Genomic DNA, 19,745 nt, shown 5'->3' with positions numbered 1-19,745 from the left:
TTCATCTAAAAATAAGCAATACAAGGCTTATTAGACCTAAATTTACCTAACCTATCTTGTCCACTTGAAAACTGAGGCAGCACTGAAAGATACAGAGCATTGACTGGAGAATACTAGGCCCCACTCCAGGGGTCTGAAACAGAATGCTGTAAGTGCTAAGCAACGACCAAATTCCTGACACACAAAGGTTATATGAGAAAGTAAATGTTGTTGTTTTAAGTCATTAAGTTTTAGGGTAATTTGCTTCAAACCAATAGATATTATATAGTCACAGTTCTATATTCAGCCTACCTAGCTACCTAGCAGAAACCTAGCAGTCAGCCAATTGATAAATCAAGGTAGAAATGAATAATTACTAAATAATAAAAATACATGAAATCGGGCTGGGGTTGTGGCTCAGTGGTACAGCACTTGCCTCACATGTGTGAGGCACTGGGTTTGATCTTCAGCACCACATAAAAATAAATATATAAAATAAAGATATTTTTAAAATAAATAAAAATTTTAAAAATACATGAAATATAGTGCCTTATCTGCAGATGGGGCACCATTTGAGAAGAAAATACATGATAATGAGTTATAATGAAGATAAAACATTTTCAATGGCCCCAAGAAAATCATAAGCCAAGTAAATCAGCAACAGATAGGAATGAATGATTAATTCTTTAACAGAGAAAGTACCTCAAGAGAGGCTTAGAGATGAGGCATGTCAGAGGAGCCTCGATGTAAATTTCTGACCATGGAAATAGACAGGGAAGTGTTCCCCCAGTGAGCAAACTCCTGGGGGGTAACTGGTGCCCTGATTCCCACAATTGGAATGCCCAGCAGTTTCCCCCTGAGGCTATTAAGATAACTATTCGGGGTCACACTACCTGGTTTACACAATAACATGCTTGGGTGTGAGAGGCTTCATGTTTGTATTAACCTGGACCTTATCTCAGTTAGCTAACACTCAGGGTTAAAGAAATATTAATTAGAATATAGTCAAGGTAACAGGAGGTATGTGTTCTTTGAGTTCATAAACTCCCAGGCAGGGAGGAGCAGGCTTCTGTACTCCTTCTTCCCTTCTTCACTTCACTCCTCTCCGCTCCACCTGTCTGCCCACTTGTATCCTGTGTCTGTGTCTATTTTTGTGCACCTCCTCACAGGTATTCCTCCACAGGTGCTCCTTTACACCTCAATGTGAGGGTGATAGAAAATTATAAGAAATGGTGTGTGTTAACAGCCAAGCACTATGCCTGCCTGTTCCATGGTCTTTACTAAATGCCAGTGGCATCATTGTTACAGAGACAGACCATAGTAGAAAGAAAAATTGGCCACTGTTTCAGGGTGATAAGCTACCTATCCCCAGTCTTATCACACAATAACAATCAATTCCTACCCCACCAACTACTGCACACTCCAATATTCTTCAACTTTACAAAAGGGTTTCTTCACATCTTATTTTGTATTTCAGTGAAATTAATTAAAAGTTTCTCAGTCAGAAGCTTCTTTTAAAAAGAAAATTGACTGCCTCCTCCAAAAAATTACTTAATTTACTTACAACATTTTGTTCACATCAAGCTTTACATGGTATTCTAATATTACTAAAAGAAAACATTCTTAATTTTGCTTTTAAAAATGTTCTGTAATATCTTGAAAATAAAATGTGCAACAGATATTCTACAGACAGCTGCCACATGGTACAGCTGCCTGTGGGGGTTCCTACAGAGGGAAGAACTGGAGGCTCTTCCCAACAATCAGCACCACCTTGCCAGCCATGAGTGAGCCACCGTGGAAATGGATCCTCTCCTCCATGAGGGATTCAGAGGGTTGCAGCCTGAGCCACATCTTGATCATTATCTTATTTAAAAAACTCAAGAATGTCACCATCTTGTTATTTTTATGTATCTGATTCAAGGAACTGTGAGTCATCATTTAAACCATTAAGTTTCAAGAAAATCTGTCATATAGCCATATAATTAATATGTACCTCCTCACAGAGTAAGACTTTTGATTGCCCAAAATAAAAATATAATTACAAAAAATCCAAAGTAAAATGAAGTTATCAAATTAATAAAGTTTAATATACTCATAGATGTTCTTCACTGCTCCACTAAAACAAAGGGTAAATGAAAGTCTAACATGTTGAATATAAACCATATTTTGAAATATCTTTGATTACTAATGTGCTTTGAAAACATTTGATTTCTGTTGGCGGTAAAGTTGCAGGTCAAATACTATTATGGCTTGTTCTTTTGTTTTGATACACTGATGGAAAGTATAAGCTGAAAGAATTTATGACCACCAGTCAAGGACTACAATGAATACTAAAAGATAAACTTCCCACAGAGGAAACCAAAATTAAACTGCAAATCTCCCAAATAGATGAAGATCACTTGAAGACCAATCATCTAAATAAAAATCAAGATACAATTAAATATACAATATAAGTCAAAACAGCAGGAAACTAAAAATACATGTTCACAATAACACTGAATATAAATGGCATCAACTCCCCAATTAAAACACATAAGGGGTCTGAAGTTGTGTCTCAGTGGTAGATCACTTGCCTAGCACATGCGAAGCACTGGGTTCAAATTCTCGGCACCACATAAATTAATAAATAAAAAAAGCTATTTTAAAGAAACACAGCTGTGGCTGTGGCTCAGTGGTAGAGTGTTTCCTAGCACATGTGAGGCACTGGGTTCAATCCTTAGCATCACACACAAAAATAAGTAGAATAAAATTATTGTGTCCATCTACAAATAGAAATATTTTCTAAAAATACATAGGACCAAAAAACAATGAAACTATATGCTCTTTGCATGAGAAGCATCTCATAGGCAACAATACTTACAGAATGAAAGCAAAAGAATGGAGGGAAATCCACTCAAAGAGATCCCCAAAATAAGCAGGAGTAGTTATTATCATTGTTGCTGAAACAGCTTTCAAGCAATAAATAATAGAGAAAAAGAAGGCCACTACATATGATTTAAAAAATTACACATAATAAATATACATGCCCTAAGTATCAGTGCACCTTATTTCATTTAAAAAAAAAAGACTTCATAATAACTCCCAGAGACACTGCCATACAATAACACTAGGAGATTTTAAAATAAAATGGATAAAATCCAATGCATCCTATCAGATAATAGTTAAATAAAACTATAAGTAAACAAAAAAAAGAAACCACATAAAACATGGAGATTGAAAATACTTTTTTAAGAAAATGGATCAAAAAAGCAATAAGAAATAAAGAAATCCTTTAAAACAAATGATAACAAAAATATAAAAAATCAAAAATTGCTGGGAGTATATAAAAATAGTCCTAAAATGAAAATTTATAGCAATCTGCTGAAAAGGAAATTAGGAACACTCTCCCATTCACAACAATCTCAAAAAAAAATTGAAAAATCTATAACAAAGCTACCCCCCTTTGACTAAGCTGACCATTTCTTACTTTTCATTTCAGTGCACTTTGCCTCGCACAACTGTGTTAACAGAATCCAAAGATAAGAGCAAATCCACCTATTGGTGGACTTTGCTTTTATGTAAATGGCATCCATAAAATAGACTGACATCTTCACACCTGATGGATTTTGGGTGGGTAGGCTGCATGGTAGATAGGAGGCACCCAGCCACTGCTACCGGCAGGCCCACACCTGCTCACTGGTCCACCTCTTCCTTCCCTACATATAGTACCATGAAAAGAATAACAGAACATGATGATCTCCCATGCCTTCTCAGATATCATTTCTGCAACAGTTGCTACTCCTGTGTCCACAAACCAAAGGGATTCCTTCTGGTCAAGGTCACCAACTAAAGGTAAGTCATGTCTACATTGGCTCAGGTGGAGAATCTCCATCCACATTGGTCAAGGGGAGCAAATTGTCAGCACTGAGCCCCCCCCCAAAAAATGAATGCTCTACACTGACTCAAGGCAAGTGACCATCTTCACTAGCTCAAGGCTAGTGAGTCCCCGTATATTCTGGCTAAAGGTCAGTGAGTCTCCATCTGCAATGGAGAATGAGGAATAGTGGTCCAGGCCTTGGAAAAGATAGCAGGAGGGCTCCTGCCTTCACTATGAGGCCCCTCCTTTTTTTATCAGCCTATTTTTAATCTTTTTAACAATAATTTATTATATAATTTGTTTAAAACAAATTTATTAAGAAACATCTCAGAAGAATGGGAGAAAGGACAAAGGAGCAGGGCAGGGGGGAGTGTCCCAGAGAGAACAGTCTCTGATATCTTTCACAGGTGAGGGCAGAGGAGACTCCTGATGTCCTAGTGGATCCAGAGTGCTCTTGGCTGGAACCCTTGCAGAGAAACCTGAGGTAGTTTGCAAATCTTGCCCCTGGAACTGTTCAGAGACTACATGGCCCATGCCCATACCAGATGTCAGGCTCCACAGAGCACAAGGTCTGTCCACTGGTTTGTCTGGTTCAGCTCTCCCCTTCATTAGAACCACACTATTTATGAATCTGTCACATTTCTTCCCTCTTTCATGGGAATCACCTTACTGCTGACAAGTGGCATACAACAGCTCAGTTGTTGAACACAGGTAGCAATCCTCCTTGTCAACCCTTTCCAATGCTTTCTGTTGGTATAAGGTTGCCCACAATCAGGCTGGGAGGCTGAATCAAGTGTGGGGTTTTTACAGGCTGGAAGCAGAAATGAATGGCAGGCAGGCTAGCCCTTCTGATGGTCTTCTGCCCTGAGTGGCCTCCTGATGTTCACAGAACAAGAGGAAGGTATGAAGGGAAGGCTCACTGGGACTCCTCTTTGGAAGGACAGAGAAACTGGAAAGATCCACAGGACATGGAGGAGGTTGAACTCTTAGAGGCACAGGCTTCCTCTAGAATATACAGCCTGCCCCCTGGCTTTTCTGGTGCCAGACAATCAGGTACATAGTCATGGCCATATTGAACCTTCTCTTAGCCAGGGACACCCAGGTCTTATATGGATCATAACCCATATCAAACAGGATTGTCATTATTTTCAGGTCTGGTTGTTTGGGGAGCACCTCAGTACAACAATGTGGTAAATACTGCTCACCCTGCATCAGCCATGGGTGCTGAAGGATTTGTTTGGCTGTGGGTCACTTCCTGGGGTTCAGGTCAGTATTTGGTGAATGAACCTTCATGTTTCTACAAGAACATGGTGAAGGACACTGTATATTGCAAGCACAATCTATTTCATCAATTCCTGAATGGTGGATCCCATAAATGGGCGCCTTCCTGTCAACATAAAATACAGAATGACGCCATGCTCCAGATGTCAACTAGGGGGCGCTCATGCATTGCCTCAGGACTAATTCAGAGACAAGGTGTGAGAGTGCCCCAGAAGTCTTTGTGATTGTGCCCAGTATAAACCCAATACTTCTGCCCTAGACTTCTTTCCCCTTCCTCTACTCTCTGAACTTCCTTAAGCTTGTACTCTCACTTTTCCACTATAGGAGAGAGAACCCAGTGTTACTGAGCATTCCCTATGTGACAGGTGCTTGCATACATTCTTGCAGTTCTCACAGAAAACCTTAAAGAAGAAAGTCTGAGCATCATCACTTTTTTTTTTAAAAAACAGGCCATGAAATACCCTAGGTCACATTACAGGGGACAAAAGTCGCTGAGTTTGATGTTGCCTTTGATATCCACCATTAAGTTCTCAGGCTTCAGGTCCCAGTGCATGCCCTTTGTCATGGCAGTAGCTCATGTTTTTGTCCACAAGTACAAAAAAGTCTGCTGGAAACATCTCCAGACCTTTTTCTTCTGCATGACAACCAGAAAAAAAAAAAAAAAAAACATCAAGTAGCTGTCCCCCACCTGCATGCTCCATCATTTTGTGAATATTTTTCTGGGTCTCAACGACATGAAATAACTGAATCACACTGGGATGCTCCAGGCTCCTCATCATATTTGGTTCAGAGAAGACTGGGAAGTTCTGTGCTACCTTCCTCCTGGCTTTCACTGCCACCTATGTCCCAGTGAGGCAATGGCAGGCTAGTTTTATCTAGACAAACCAGCCATGCCCAATGACCCTCAGGAACTCACAATGGTCCCTGAAGACTGCCTTCTTTCAAGAGCAGGGCCCCTGCAACACTATACTTGTTGACTACTCTGGCTATACATCTTAAGAAGGAAAACCAACTAAGGATGTTAGCTGAAAAATAAATAAATAAATAGCAGAACCAACAACAAATTAAAAGCAAGACAAAATAAAAAACCCAAATCAAAGAACCAATATCTGAAGACCACAGCCACAACTACCAATAACCAAACATGCTATTTCGGAGTCTGAAAGGTCACCACCAAGAATTTTTTGTACTTATGGACAAAAACCCAGCTGCAGCCACCCTCTTATTTTATCTGCTCTTTCAAATTTTCTTTCCATGCCTCCTTGGGGCATCAGAGCAAGTAATGCTTGGCCATAACCCCCAGTGGTCATCTCCCTTTTGGGCCTCCACAACTTTGTCTATTTTCAGAATAGAAATAAGGAAGGACTCAGATTTATTTATTTATTTATTTATTTATTTATTTATTTATATTTATTTTTTGCTTTTGTAGGTCATGGAGACTCATATTTACTTGTTTAAAAATTAAACTTGAATATACTTCTCATTTTCAGTCTAAAATTCTGTAGTAACTTTTTGCTTTGAAAGACTACAATGTGTCTATAGCCAAAGTATTCAATATCTTTTTCTTCCAACTTTGAATAATTGGTGTCAAAAGGATGGCAGCATTTTACTCACGTACTAATATTCTAACAAAACCCTCTAATCCCTAAGACACCATATAGCATGGTAATAATACCTGTGGGTGTAGAGGCATTCCACCTCTTTTGTTAGATTAATTCCCAGGATTTTTATTTCTTTGGATGCTATTGTGAATGCGATAGTTTTCCTAATTTCCCTTTTAGCTGATTCACCATTGGTGTATAGGAATATAAATGAGTTATGGGTGTTAAATTTATATCCTGTTGCTTTGCTTAATTCATTTATGATTTATAGAAGTTTTCTAGTAGAGTTTTGGGATTTTCTAAATATAGAATCATGTCTTCAGCAAATAGGGATAGAATTTTTGTTTTCCTATTCGTATTATTTTAATTTCTTGCTTTTGCCTAATTGCTCTGGTTATAGTTCCAGGACTATCTTGAATAGAAATGATGAAATAGGGCATCCCTGCTTTGTTCCAGTTTTTAGAAGGAATGTTTTCAATTTTTCTTCATTTAGAATGATGTTGACCTCGGATTTAACACATATAGCTTTTACAAGGTTGAGATGTTCCTACTATCCCTAGTTTTTCTAGTATTTTGAACATAAATGGATGTTATCATTTGTCAAGTGTTATTTCTACATCTATTTTTTTTTCTCAGTAAGATATTTTTATTTTTGAAAATAAAATGTATTCTGAATATTTTCATGTACATTTTACCCATGAACATAGGCTACTTGAAATTATTAAAGGTAATTATGCTCTTGTGTTGAATTTCTTTTTTTTTATTTATTTATTTTTTTATTGATTATTTAAAGCATTACATAGCTCATGATATAGGGAGGGGAGGGGAGGGGAGGGGGGATAGTAGGGGCTAGGAAAGGTAGCAGAATACAACAGACACTAATATGGCATTATGTAAAAATGTGAATATGTAACAGATGTGATTCTGCAATCTATATTTGGGGTGAAAATGGGAGTTCAAAACAGAATTTGAGTCTAATGTATGAAAGATGATATTTCTACATCTGTTAAGATAATCATGTGATTCTTATCTTTGAGTTTATATATGTAATGAATTATGTCCATTTATTTCTGTATGTTGAACCAATCTTGCATCCCTGGAACGAAACCCACTTGAGCATGGTGCACTATCTTCTAAATATGTTTTTGTGTGCAATTTGCCAGCATTTTATTTAGATATTTTGCATCTATGTCCATTGAGTATATTGGTCTGAAATTTTCTTTCATTGATATGTCTGTGTCTGGTTTTGGTATCAGGGTTATACCAGCTTCATAGAATGAGTTTGGAATAGTTCCCTACTTACATATATATATTCATTCTAGTATTTTGGGATATAATAAATAAATAAATAAATACAATTTATAATAAATAAATTATATTTATTTATTTATTTTTAATATCTTTATTTTGTTTATTTATTTATTTATTTATTTTATGTGGTCCTAGGAATCAAACCCAGTGCCTCACATGTGCTAGGCAAGCATTCTACCACTGAGACACAACCCCAACCCCCCTAATTTTCTATTGCATGAAATACTTTGAGAAGGATTAGTGTTAGCCCTTCTTTGAGGGTCTGGTAGAACTTGCCTGAGAATTTATCTATTCTGGGATTTTCTTTGTTGTTTGGCTCTTTATGGCATCTCCAATTTCATTCCTTGAAATTTATCTGTTTAAATTTTCTATGTCCTCCTGATTCAGTTTGGGTAGGTCATCTGTCTCTACAAATGTGTTGATGTCTTCCAGATTTTCTATTTTATAAGTATAAATTTTCAAAATAGTTTCTCATTATTGTATTTCAGCAGTGTGCCTCATGATATTTCCTTTTGCATCATGAATTTATTGAGTTTTCTCTTTCTCTGCATTAGTGCAAACAAGGGTTTATCGATTTTATTTATTTTTTCAAAGAACCAACTTTGTGTTTTGTTGATTATTTGAATTTTCAATCCAATTTCATTGATTTTGGATCTGATTTTGATTTTATACTCTCTTCTACTGCTTTTGATGTTGATTTTTTTTTCTTCTTTTTCTAGGGCTTTAAGATGTAAGATTATTTACTTGGTGACTTGCTATTTTTTTAATAAGTGAGCTCAATGGATCTGCTTTCCTATTATCCCAGAGATTTTGATGTTATATTGCTATTCTCATTTGCCTCTAAGTACTTTTTTTAAATTTCATCCTTGATTTCTTCAGCTATCCATTTTCATTCAATAGTGGATTATTTAATCTCTATCACGTTAATTTTAGGAGAACACAAGCATTTGGATCATAGCATTTTCCATATCTAAAAAATTTTACTTTCTCTGGATTTCATTTTTTAAATATATTTTTATTTTTAACTGACACATAGTAAATGTACATATTTATAGGTTAAGTGTGAACTTTCATGTCATGTGTGTGATGATTAGATCAAGATTATTAGCATGTCTATCATCTTAGACATTTATTATTTCTTTGTGTTGGGAACATCCAAAATCCTCCCTACTAGCTATTTTGAAATGTTCAGTTAACTATTGTCAATCATAGTTTTCCTGCTGTGCTATAGAACATTACAATTTATTTCTCCTATCCAAGTGCACCACTTGTACCCATCCACCATCCTCTCTCCATTTCCCCCAACTCCCTTCCCAGGCTTTGGGACCCATTATTCTACTCTCAACTTTTATGAGTTCATCTTTTTAGTTTCCCGTGTGAGAACATGTGGTATTTGTCTTTCTGTGTATGGCTTATTTCAATTAAGATAATGTCTTACAATTCCATCCATGTTGCTTCAAAGGACAGAATTCCATTCTAGTCTATGGCTGGATAATGTTCCATTGTGTATGTTTACTATATTTTCTTTACCAGTTCCTCAGTAGTTGGAAAGCAAGGTTGATTCCATCTCTTGGCTATTCTGAATTGTGCTGCATAAACATGTGAGCGCATAGGTCTTTCTGCATACTGATTCCAGTTTCTTTGGATACCCACCCAGTAGTGGGATTGCTAGATCATATGGTAGTTCAATTTCTAGTTTTTTGAGGAACACTCATACTGTTTTCCACTGTGACTATAGTAAACTGCAATCCTTCTAACTGTATATGAGGGTCCTCCTTTCTCTGCATCCTCACCAGCAGTGGTGAGGCCAGAGTGATAAGAAAGGCATTTTAGCATACCTGTCCCATTTTTCCTAGTAAATTATTTACTTTCTCTAAATTTGTTACTACATGAAATTAAGACTTCTCATAGTGCAGATTTGTAAACAGGCCTTTACCCACCTCTATAGCCTCAGGCCCCATCCTCTCCTGTAAAGCAAGCAAGGTACTAACCATTGTGGACCTATTTCAGCTTCTACACCTCAGCTGCCCTATGACTCTTAGGTTTTTCATGTACCCTTAAAGACAGTCCATGACAGCCCCTATGGCCCCAGGAATTGTCATCGTTTCTCTAGGTTCACACAGCATTCTGTAGTCTTCTCTATTACTTGGCCAGGACTCAGAAGTAAGAATAAGCTGAAGGATTTGTCAATTTACAAGAAAACAGAAGCAGTGTGGGATCTCAGGAGTGCAGGCCTCTCTGCCACAACGTGAGTGTCAAGGTCATTGTACTGTCATGTGTAACTAATTAAAACAAATTAAAAAATTTTAAGAATACGGGGGAGTTTTTAGCTGTCAAAATAATTAGTGTGGGTGGGAGATTTACTGGCAATTAGTGGGTGGAGCCCAGAGATGCCAAACTCACACCAGACAGACCTACACAGGGAAGAATAGGCTTACCTGAAGCTGGGCACAGTGGTGCACACCTATAATCCCAGCAGCTCAGGAGGCTAAGGCAGGAAGATCACAAGTTCAAAGCCAACCTCAGCAAAAGTGAGATGCTAAGCAACTCAGTGAGATCCTGACTCTAAATAAAATACAAAATAGGGCTGGGGATGTTGCTCAGTGGTTGAGTACCCTGAGTTCAATGTCCAGTACTGAGAAAGAAAGAAAGAAAGAAAGAAAGAAAGAAAGAAAGAAAGAAAGAAAGAAAGAAAGAAAGAAAGAAAGAAAGAAAGAAAGAAAAGTAAGTCAAAAGAAGAATTGACTTACCCCAAAGTTAAAATGCCAAGTTTCACTTCCCTAATCTGCTCCCATTCATAGGACACACATGGCAACTGGGGGTTGGCATTTATAGCTGTACATAAAACTTTTAAAGGACAACTTTTATTGTCAACATTTTAATCTCTGAAATTGTAAAGCCCCCTCACTCACAGTCTTTCTGAAACAAAGGTAGTTGTTTAAACCTATTTTTTTCTTTTACATAACAGGAGTATTCTCAGAAAGAAAACTAACATTCTCTTTTAGTGAAGACAGTAAAAGATAAGGTATTTCTCAATACCTGACCTGTTAAAGATTCCCCTAACATGAAGTGGGCTTTGCTGTACTCATTAGTTTTCACCTCCATTTTGAGCAACTTTTCTATTCAAAATAAAACGATGCTGTGCAAGAGGGAACTGTTGTCCAACTTATACTTCTTTAAGATGTTATTAAAAAAAAATCTGGAGGTATCTTTATCTGGAAGCAAAATATCCTTTAATTTAGAATAAATTTAGTTTAGAATACATAATGTCTCTTAGCACTTTGCTGAAGAAAAGTCATTGATTGTATATTTTAAAAGCAAAGCTGTCTTTTCTCTGGATATTTCCAAGACTTTCTTGTGATTTTTTTATTTTCATTTTACATTTTTATACTGGGAATTGAATGCAGGGGTGCTTTGCCACTGAGCCATATCCCAAACCCTATTTCATTTTGAGACAGGGCCACACTGAGTTACTGAGGTTGGCCTTGGAATTCTGATCTTCTGCCTCAGCCTCCTGAGCTACTGAGATTACAGGAATGGGCCACCATGCTCAGGTTTTCTCATAATTCTTAATTACTTTATCCTGCAATTTCACTATGTGCCTAAGAATAGCTTTGTTCTTATTTATCACAGTCAGAAAGATTCTTGTAAGTTCCTCTTCTCTAAGAGTTATCTTTCCTAACGGTATCACCTGGGATATGGAGGTTTCTGTTAGAAGTGGTTTCCCAAAGCCTTTATTAAGTTTTGAATTAACTATGTGTTCTTTTAGTTTGAGATTTCTGCATCCTGTGGATAGTGTAAACTAAGTGCTATCACCTCAGCACAAATTTGACCCTTCCATGTGGATCATGTCCTCCACATCTGCAGACAGATCATTGTCTCTGGCTTTATTTAAATGTATTGGCCTTGTGGTGGGAAATTCTTGGCTTTTCACTTTAGTTAGGGTGTTCCCTACAAAGTGTGAAAGTTCCAATTAGGGTACAAAGGGACCTGTGGGCACTAAAGCTTTAATTCATTTTTGCTCTTAGACTCCCTGGGCTTAGCTATATACTATTAAAATAATTTAAAATATTCTACCAAGGTTTCTATGCTTTTCGTTAGAGTAGTAAAGAGGTTTTCTTCTGTTCTTCCTACCATCTTAAATGGAAGTCATTCCAGGACTTTTATATCTTTATCACAAGTATTTGTTACTCTGGTACATATTAGAAATGGCTGTGGAATTGTTGTATAGTTCAAGTATACATTATATTTTGGCAAAGTTGAACCTGGTGTAAGAAGCTTGAAAGAAACTTCATGAAATACATAGAGTGAGAATAGAGTTATTTTTGGTGGTATTTCTAAACATTTACAGCTTTTTAAAAAATATATATTTTTTTAGTTGAAGATGGACACATATCTTTTTTATTTATTTCTATATGGTACTGAGGATCAAATCCAGTGCCTCAGGCAAGCACTTTCTTGGCAAGCACACTACCACTAAGCCACAACCCAAGCCCCCTGTTTATAGCTTTTATAGTGGATTTTTTTCCCTCTTTTTCATTATGTAGTTGCCTGATAGGGTTATATAAGACATTGATTACATATATTGTTGAAGCATGATGCAAAGAAAACACAGCTGACTTCAATTTTAAATCAAGTTAAAGCAAGCTTGAACTGTGTTCACAAGAGTTGGCCAGGACTGTCTCTCCCAAACTCAGGGTAGAGATCAGCACCCCAGCTTTCCAGGAAAAAGGTTTTATAGCACAAAAAGTTGCAAAGGGGGTTGTCTTGAGAACTTACAACTAGCAGGGTTCTGGCAAACATAATACAAGGCCAGATAGCAGATTAATGATCTACATGGCATGCTAGTTCAAGTTAGGGAGTAAATTCAGATCCCAACATCAGAATTTATGAGACACAGCTGAGGTTTCAGAGAGTGTCATCTGGTCAGGGGGGAGCCAGGATTTATGAGGCACCACTAAGGTTTTAGAGAGGGTTGTTATCTGGTCAAGGAGAGCCAGGCATGGGTGAGTTCTGAGCATGGGCAGGAATTCCAAATAAGTTTAGAAATCTCAGTAATTTATAGTAAAACAGAAATTAACTTTTCATGACTTTGTGACAAGAGGGCTACCAATCTTAAGATGTAATTAGTCTGGGTTCATCATATATCTCTGTAATTAAGTAAAGGGATCTTGGACTTCGATCTCAGCAGATTCTGGGTCTAAATTCCAACTCAGACACATTCAAATGTTCAAGTCACATAGTGGCCACTCGGTAATGTTGAATGAGCGAATGACCTTTCCAAATAACAGTTCCTCCCATGTAAAATGTGCATAATCACAGCCACCATCTCACAGATCTTTGAGAATTAAATGAACTCATCCCCATTTTTTTTAAAGAGAGAGAGAGAGAGAGCGAATTGTTTTAATATTTATTTTTTAGTTTTCGGTGGACATAACATCTTTTTTTTTTTTTATTTTTATGTGGTGCTGAGGATCGAACCCAGCGCCCCATGCATGCCAGGCGAGCGCGCTACCGCTTGAGCCACATCCCCAGCCCAAACTCATCCCTACTAAAAGAAAAAAATCCCATCATCATGTCTAGCATGGAGTAAAAGCTCAATAAATATTTACTGTTATTACTATTGTTACATAGAGTAACTTGAAATGCATATCTAATAGTCTTCAAATAATTATACATCCCTTAACTTTTTCTTTTATTTCCTCCATCAATTCCATTATTTTGATCTTCTTTTGAAATGTGTCTGCTCTTTATATAGTCTTGCTCATAGCTTGTACTAAGAACTCAATTTGAACTCTTTCCTGTGACTTACCTCCATAGTAAATTTCTGAGGGGGGGAAAAACATTCTGATACTTTGTATTTATTAGTAACAATGAAATGTTTTTTCTCCATGTAAGTCTGACATCTCTGAAACAGTGGAAATATCAAGTCATATTATTCTAAAGAAGAGAAGGTTTTCCTGATTTAGTACACATTAAAAACAAGGAAAACGTGAAAACGTAATTTTCCTGAGCTCATTCTGAATTTTCACTTATTCCTTTGTTAAAGGAAGTTAAAAATTCTTTTAAAAAATGAGATCATCATATAGTTTTGTGCTAATATAATCCCTTTAATATTCAACTACAATTTACATGACAACTATAAATTTTAAACTTCTATTGACTGTCCCTGCTTCATAATAAATACAGAAACTTATAGTGCCATCTTGTGAACATACTGTCAAACTGCATGACATGTTGAATAAGTTGAAATATAGTGTAGAAAGGAATACAGAACTAAAAATTGTGCATAATGAAGATTAATCAGCATACTTCTGTTAACTTAGCTAGACTTAAAAGATTCCAGATGTGTTTCTCACCCTCCCAGATATTTCTGTAGCACGATGTGTAAGAATAGAAAGTCTGGTGATTCATTTTCAGAATACAGTCTTCAGCCTTAATTGGACACAATTGTAGCCACTTTAATCCTGTCTCTTCCCTTTTGCCTGCCCTAATTTTAGAATTAGTCAATTGCTACATTGTACCCCTAAGTCCTCCCATCAGGACAAAAGGCAGCACAGTGCTAGCTATTTAAGTAGTGGGTAGACTGCCCACCCAGGTGAGCCTGCTAAGCAGGTTCTGTAGCTTGCCCTTGTCTGAAGTAAATGCCTTGCCCATCTACTTTAGAGCATGTGTTTCATTTCTTGTGGCACCTCCTATTTCTAACAGCCAGAAAGAAAAGATTAATATATTTTGTTGAAACTGCAAGGGAAATTATCAAATTTCAGGACATTTTGATTCCAAAGACAAGAAGGAAAGGAGGAAAAAATTAGCCCTGATGTTCTGAATTGTATGGCTGTGTACATGATTGAAACAGATGTTGCTAAAATAATTAAGAGTGAACTTTTCCCAACACTGGGTAAACACCTGTACCATAAACTCATCAGTGCCACAGGAGGCAGGGATACTCTCTAGTTGCCAAATAAAGAGAATCTGGAGAGCTGGCTAATGTTATTGTGACTTACAGAAAAGAGCTGTGCCTTATTAATAAAAATAATTCCTATAGATATAGGAATTTGCTATAACAAGATGCAAGAAACTTTTTTTTTAGGCTCAATGCAAAGCACATTATAGGTAAATTCAAGACCCTTTGAATGATCTAATGAAATAGAAAAAAGAAAAGAAAAACTTCTACTTACCAACTGATCCAGAGGCCCTGTGCCTTGACTGCTTATCCTATTAGAATACCCCATACACATGTTAGTTGAAAACAGCTGTACATCTCCATCAGGATAGTACAGAGATTTAGCAAGACACTAATGTAAGAAATGAATTTGTATTTAAGGTTTTATGGGGAGGGGAGGCAAACAGAAAACAAAGAAAGATTGTTTTGACATATATATATATATATATATATATATATATATATACACACACACACACACATACATACACACACACACACACACACATACACACACACACACACACACACACACACACACACACACACACCAGGTCTCAATGGTTTATTTCTTCCTTCCCAGGATCCTTTCACTCCAATTCTTAATCACTGTTCTTTCCTCTTTCAGTGACATACTTCTACCTGCAGGCCAAAGCAGATGATTTTTCTTAGATTTTTCTTGGAGAAGTTTAACTGTACATGGAGGCCTTGGTTTTGGATTGATTTTTTTTTTTCCCCATCTCCACTGGAGCTCCATTGGTGGCCTTCAGGAGCTCAACTTAATTCATTCAATAAACTTTTATTGACCATTGACTAAGTGTCAGGCACCATGTTAAAAGCTTAAGCCCTATAAAAATTCTTCCAGATTATTCCTCCATTCAACACTGAGGAAAACAGTGTGACTAGGGGAAAGGTGGTGAGGGCAATCAATCTCACCAGTTTCTGGGGGAGGTGGGTTAGTTATCAGGAAGGTATGTTTAGAGAATTGCCTTAAGGAAGTGAAATAGAAAAGGCCTCTATCGATTCCTCCTGGACCATATTTTTAGAAAAACATAAAAATTATCACTTAAAAAAGTAATAATCTTTATACCTGCCTTTGGAGTTTACCCTAACTCACTGGATATGCTGACAATGACTTTGAAGTACCCATTAAAATATAAATTCAAAATATTCATTTTCTAGGCTTCTTTTATACATATATATATATATATATATATATATATATATATATATAATATTATATAGTTTTTAAATGTATATATACCTGTGTTTTAATATAGCTTTGAAAAGATAGAATCACCTTTCATTTTGTCTTATTACATATAATGAGAAAAATTTCCGTATCTCCAGCCCTATTCTAAACCTCATGGCAGTACAATATACCAAGTTCTTCCAGATTATTCCTCCATTCAACACTGAGGAAAACTGAGTGTGACAAAGGGAAAGGGTGGTGAGGTTATATATAATTCTTATATACCTGTTGTGGTTTAAATGTGAGGTAGTTCCCCAAAAGTTCATGTGTGAGACAATACAAGAAAATTTAGAGGTGAAATGATTGGGTTATGAGAGTTTAACCAGTTCATTAATCTTCTGATAGGGATTAACTGGGTGGTAATTGTATACAGGTGGGATGGGGCTGGAGGTGGTGGGTCCCTGGGGCCTGTATATATTTTGTCCCTGTTGAACAGAGAGCTGGCTCTCTCCCTCTCCCACCCCTTCTCTGGTTCTTGTGACCCTGTCTTGACCTGCTTTCCTCTGCCATGTTATTCTGCAATGATGTTCTGCCTCCTCTTGAGCCCTGAACAATGAAGCCATCTCTCTATGAACTGAGACCTCTTAAACCATGAATTTGAGCCCCCAAATAAACTTTTCCTTTTCCATTGTTCTTCTCAGGTCTTTGGTCATAGCAGAAGAAAAACCTAACTAAAACAATAACCTTTCTTCACAATCTAATCTTACCTTTATAATTCTTTTTTTTTTTTAAAGAGAGAGTGAGAGAGGAGAGAGAGAGAGAGAGAATTTTTAATATTTATTTTTTAGTTCTCGGTGGACACAACATCTTTGTTGGTATGTGGTGCTGAGGCTCAAACCCGGGCCGCACGCATGCCAGGCGAGCGCGCCACCACTTGAGCCACATCCCCAGCCCTTACCTTTACAATTCTGAAGTGGCCGCCTAATTCAGGGACTCATTACCTGGTGCCTGATACAGTCTTCTAACTAGGAATGCAGTATCATGATTGGAAAGTGGAGGCAGGTGGAACTGGTCTTGACTTTCTGTTCCATCCCTGTAACCTAAGTTTTTCTGTTTCAGCTTCTTCTTCTTTTTTTTTTTTTTATTTTAAGAGAGAGAGAGAGAATTTTTTTAATGTTTATTTTTTTAGTTTTCGGCAGACACAACATCTTTGTTTGTTTGTATGTGGTGCTGAGGATCCAACCGGGTGGCACTCATGCCAGGCAAGTGGGCTACCGCTTGAGCCACATCTCCAGCCCAGTGTTTCAGCTTCATTATCATAAAAAGGCCACTACCTGTATATTTTTCTCATAGAATTGTTACACAGAAGTAAGATAATGCTTGTGTATAAATTAAACATATATCAATGGTTAGGAGCACAAGTTCTAAAGCCAGACTACTTGATTAAATATTCTGTTATCTACTAGCCCTGTGTTCTTGGGAAAATTTTTATCACCTATCCATGACTGTTACCTGGCACTTAGTCAATGCTCAATAAAAGTTTATTGAATGAATTAAGTTGAGCTCCTGAAAGCCACCATTATATATATTTAAAAAAAAAAAAAGAAGAAGCCTAGAAAATGAATATTGATAGTATTTACCTCATACAAGTTTTATGAGGAATAAGATGAGCAACATTTTTCACACAAAGCGCTGTATATTAGATTTAATCTAACAACTTGCATTCAATAATTTTTTAAATATCACAAATTTAATATTTTAAAATAAATCTCAAATGCCTATTTACAATATAGTAAGAGGGACATGTGCAAACAACAGAAAGGGGAGAAGTCAGTCCTGCTGTGGGAGGTCCGCATTTCAATGTGGTGGGGTGAAGTTCACAGGCACCACTGGTGGACTGAGCTGTGGTGGCAACAAGAGGACCTTCAGCTAATACTGGACTTGGTTCACCTTTGACACCTGCAGAGACAGAGGAGGGGAGGCGGGGTTTCTGGCTGGGGATCCCTGTGTTTGGGAACAAGAAGGCCAAAGGGATGAGCCCTCAGGAGAGGCCCAATAAGGAAGGAGGGCTCATTTCACAAGCCAGCAGGCCTCTAGCTTGCTGATTCGGGTGTGCATCTGGAGGTGACCTTTCCAGGTCGAACTCTCTTGTCCCCTATAGAGCGGGACGAAGGAGCCAGGCTGGAGGGCCACTGGACTGCCCACAGCAGGCAGCCAACGCCCCCTCCCCGTTCAGTCGCCTAGCACCCAACCAGGTCAGCCACTGGGAAACACGAGGTCGGAGACAGCCAGGGGTGTGCTTGGGTTCCCGAGGCTAGCACAGTCCCTTCCCTAAGCGCCCTGCATGGATTCAGGGGAGAGAGAGGCGGAGAGTGCTGGGGCCGGAGACGCAGCCGCTAATGGGACCTTTCATCCGCAGCGCCAAGGCTCCCGCAGCAGCGCCGACCTAGGCCCAACCTGTTAAGAGCGCGAGCCTCTGGAGCGCGCCGGGCGACCTGGGCGCGAGCCCGCTGCCCGCGAGCGTGCGCCCCGGACCTGCGACGTCAGGTAGGTCTGAGGCCTGAGCCGGCGGCAGCTCCTCTCACTCCATCACGTCCACCTCGGCGGAGACTGAGAAGTTCAAGCTGGTGTTCCTGAAAGAGTGGAACGTTGGGAAAACATCCTTTATCACCAGATCAGGCCACAATTGGCATTGACTTTTTATCAAATTCAATGTTCTTTGAAGTATCTAACAATCAGGCTGCAGCTGTGGCACTCTGCGACGTTTGCGTAGCCTCATTCCCAGTTACAGCTGAGACGACTGTTGCAGCTGTAGTTTACGATAACACAAATGTTAACTCATTCCAGCAAACTACAAAATGGATTGATGTCAGAACCGGAGGAAATGATGTTATCATCACGTTAATAAATAAAATAGATCCTGCTAACAAGAGCCAAGTATCCATTGAGGAGGGAGAGGGGAAGGCCAAAGAGCTGAATGTTACATTTATTACAACCAAGGCAAAAGCAGGATACAATGTAAAGCAGCAGCTTTGCCTGGAATGGAAAGCACACAGGACAGACACAGAGAAGACATGATTGACATAAAACTGGCAAAGCCTCAACGAAGGAGGCTGTTCCTGCTAATCTCTCATGGCATCTTCAGCCCTCTTGTGGATATTGGCTTGAACCTGTTCCCTTCTGTAATAACGAATTAGGTTCAGCATTGCTGCTTGTCTAGTGGTGAGGAAGCACAAAGAAAAGTCAGTGTCTTTATTATTTATATTTTACAAAAAGCCAAAAGATTACAGCATATCCAAGTGTTAAATGACAGGAAAATACATCTAATGGTCAAAGATTTCTTTTTTTAGTGTTGTGATACTCTACTTTAAAATGATGGAAATCTCAACAGTGTGAGCATGGCTTGGTTGAGGAGCAGTATGTTCACAGCAGTGTTTGCCTACCTACTTGATCTCTCCCTGTTTTTCTCATCTCACTCTTACCTGAATTCCTTATTCCCCTCCCACAAAACAAACAAGAGATGGCAAAGCAGCCAAACCCATTGGAATGTCCTTCAGTTTTGCAGATAGTCACTTGCTCTAG

General features: G+C 38.1%; 1 pseudogene across 1 annotated transcript; it reads left to right on the top strand.

Moving 5' to 3' along the window:
- Nucleotides 1–3,707: 3,707 nt before the first annotated feature.
- Nucleotides 3,708–19,289, top strand: LOC308635417 (ras-related protein Rab-6A-like; annotated as a pseudogene). Its single transcript has 3 exons — nucleotides 3,708–3,810; nucleotides 18,583–18,710; nucleotides 18,773–19,289. The product of its transcript is annotated as a ras-related protein Rab-6A-like (transcript).
- Nucleotides 19,290–19,745: the final 456 nt, after the last annotated feature.

The sequence above is a fragment of the Spermophilus citellus genome (assembly GCF_964194105.1).
Source record: "Spermophilus citellus genome assembly, chromosome: 1".
Lineage (NCBI taxonomy): Eukaryota > Metazoa > Chordata > Mammalia > Rodentia > Sciuridae > Spermophilus > Spermophilus citellus.
This window is presented reverse-complemented; position numbering and strand designations above follow the sequence as displayed.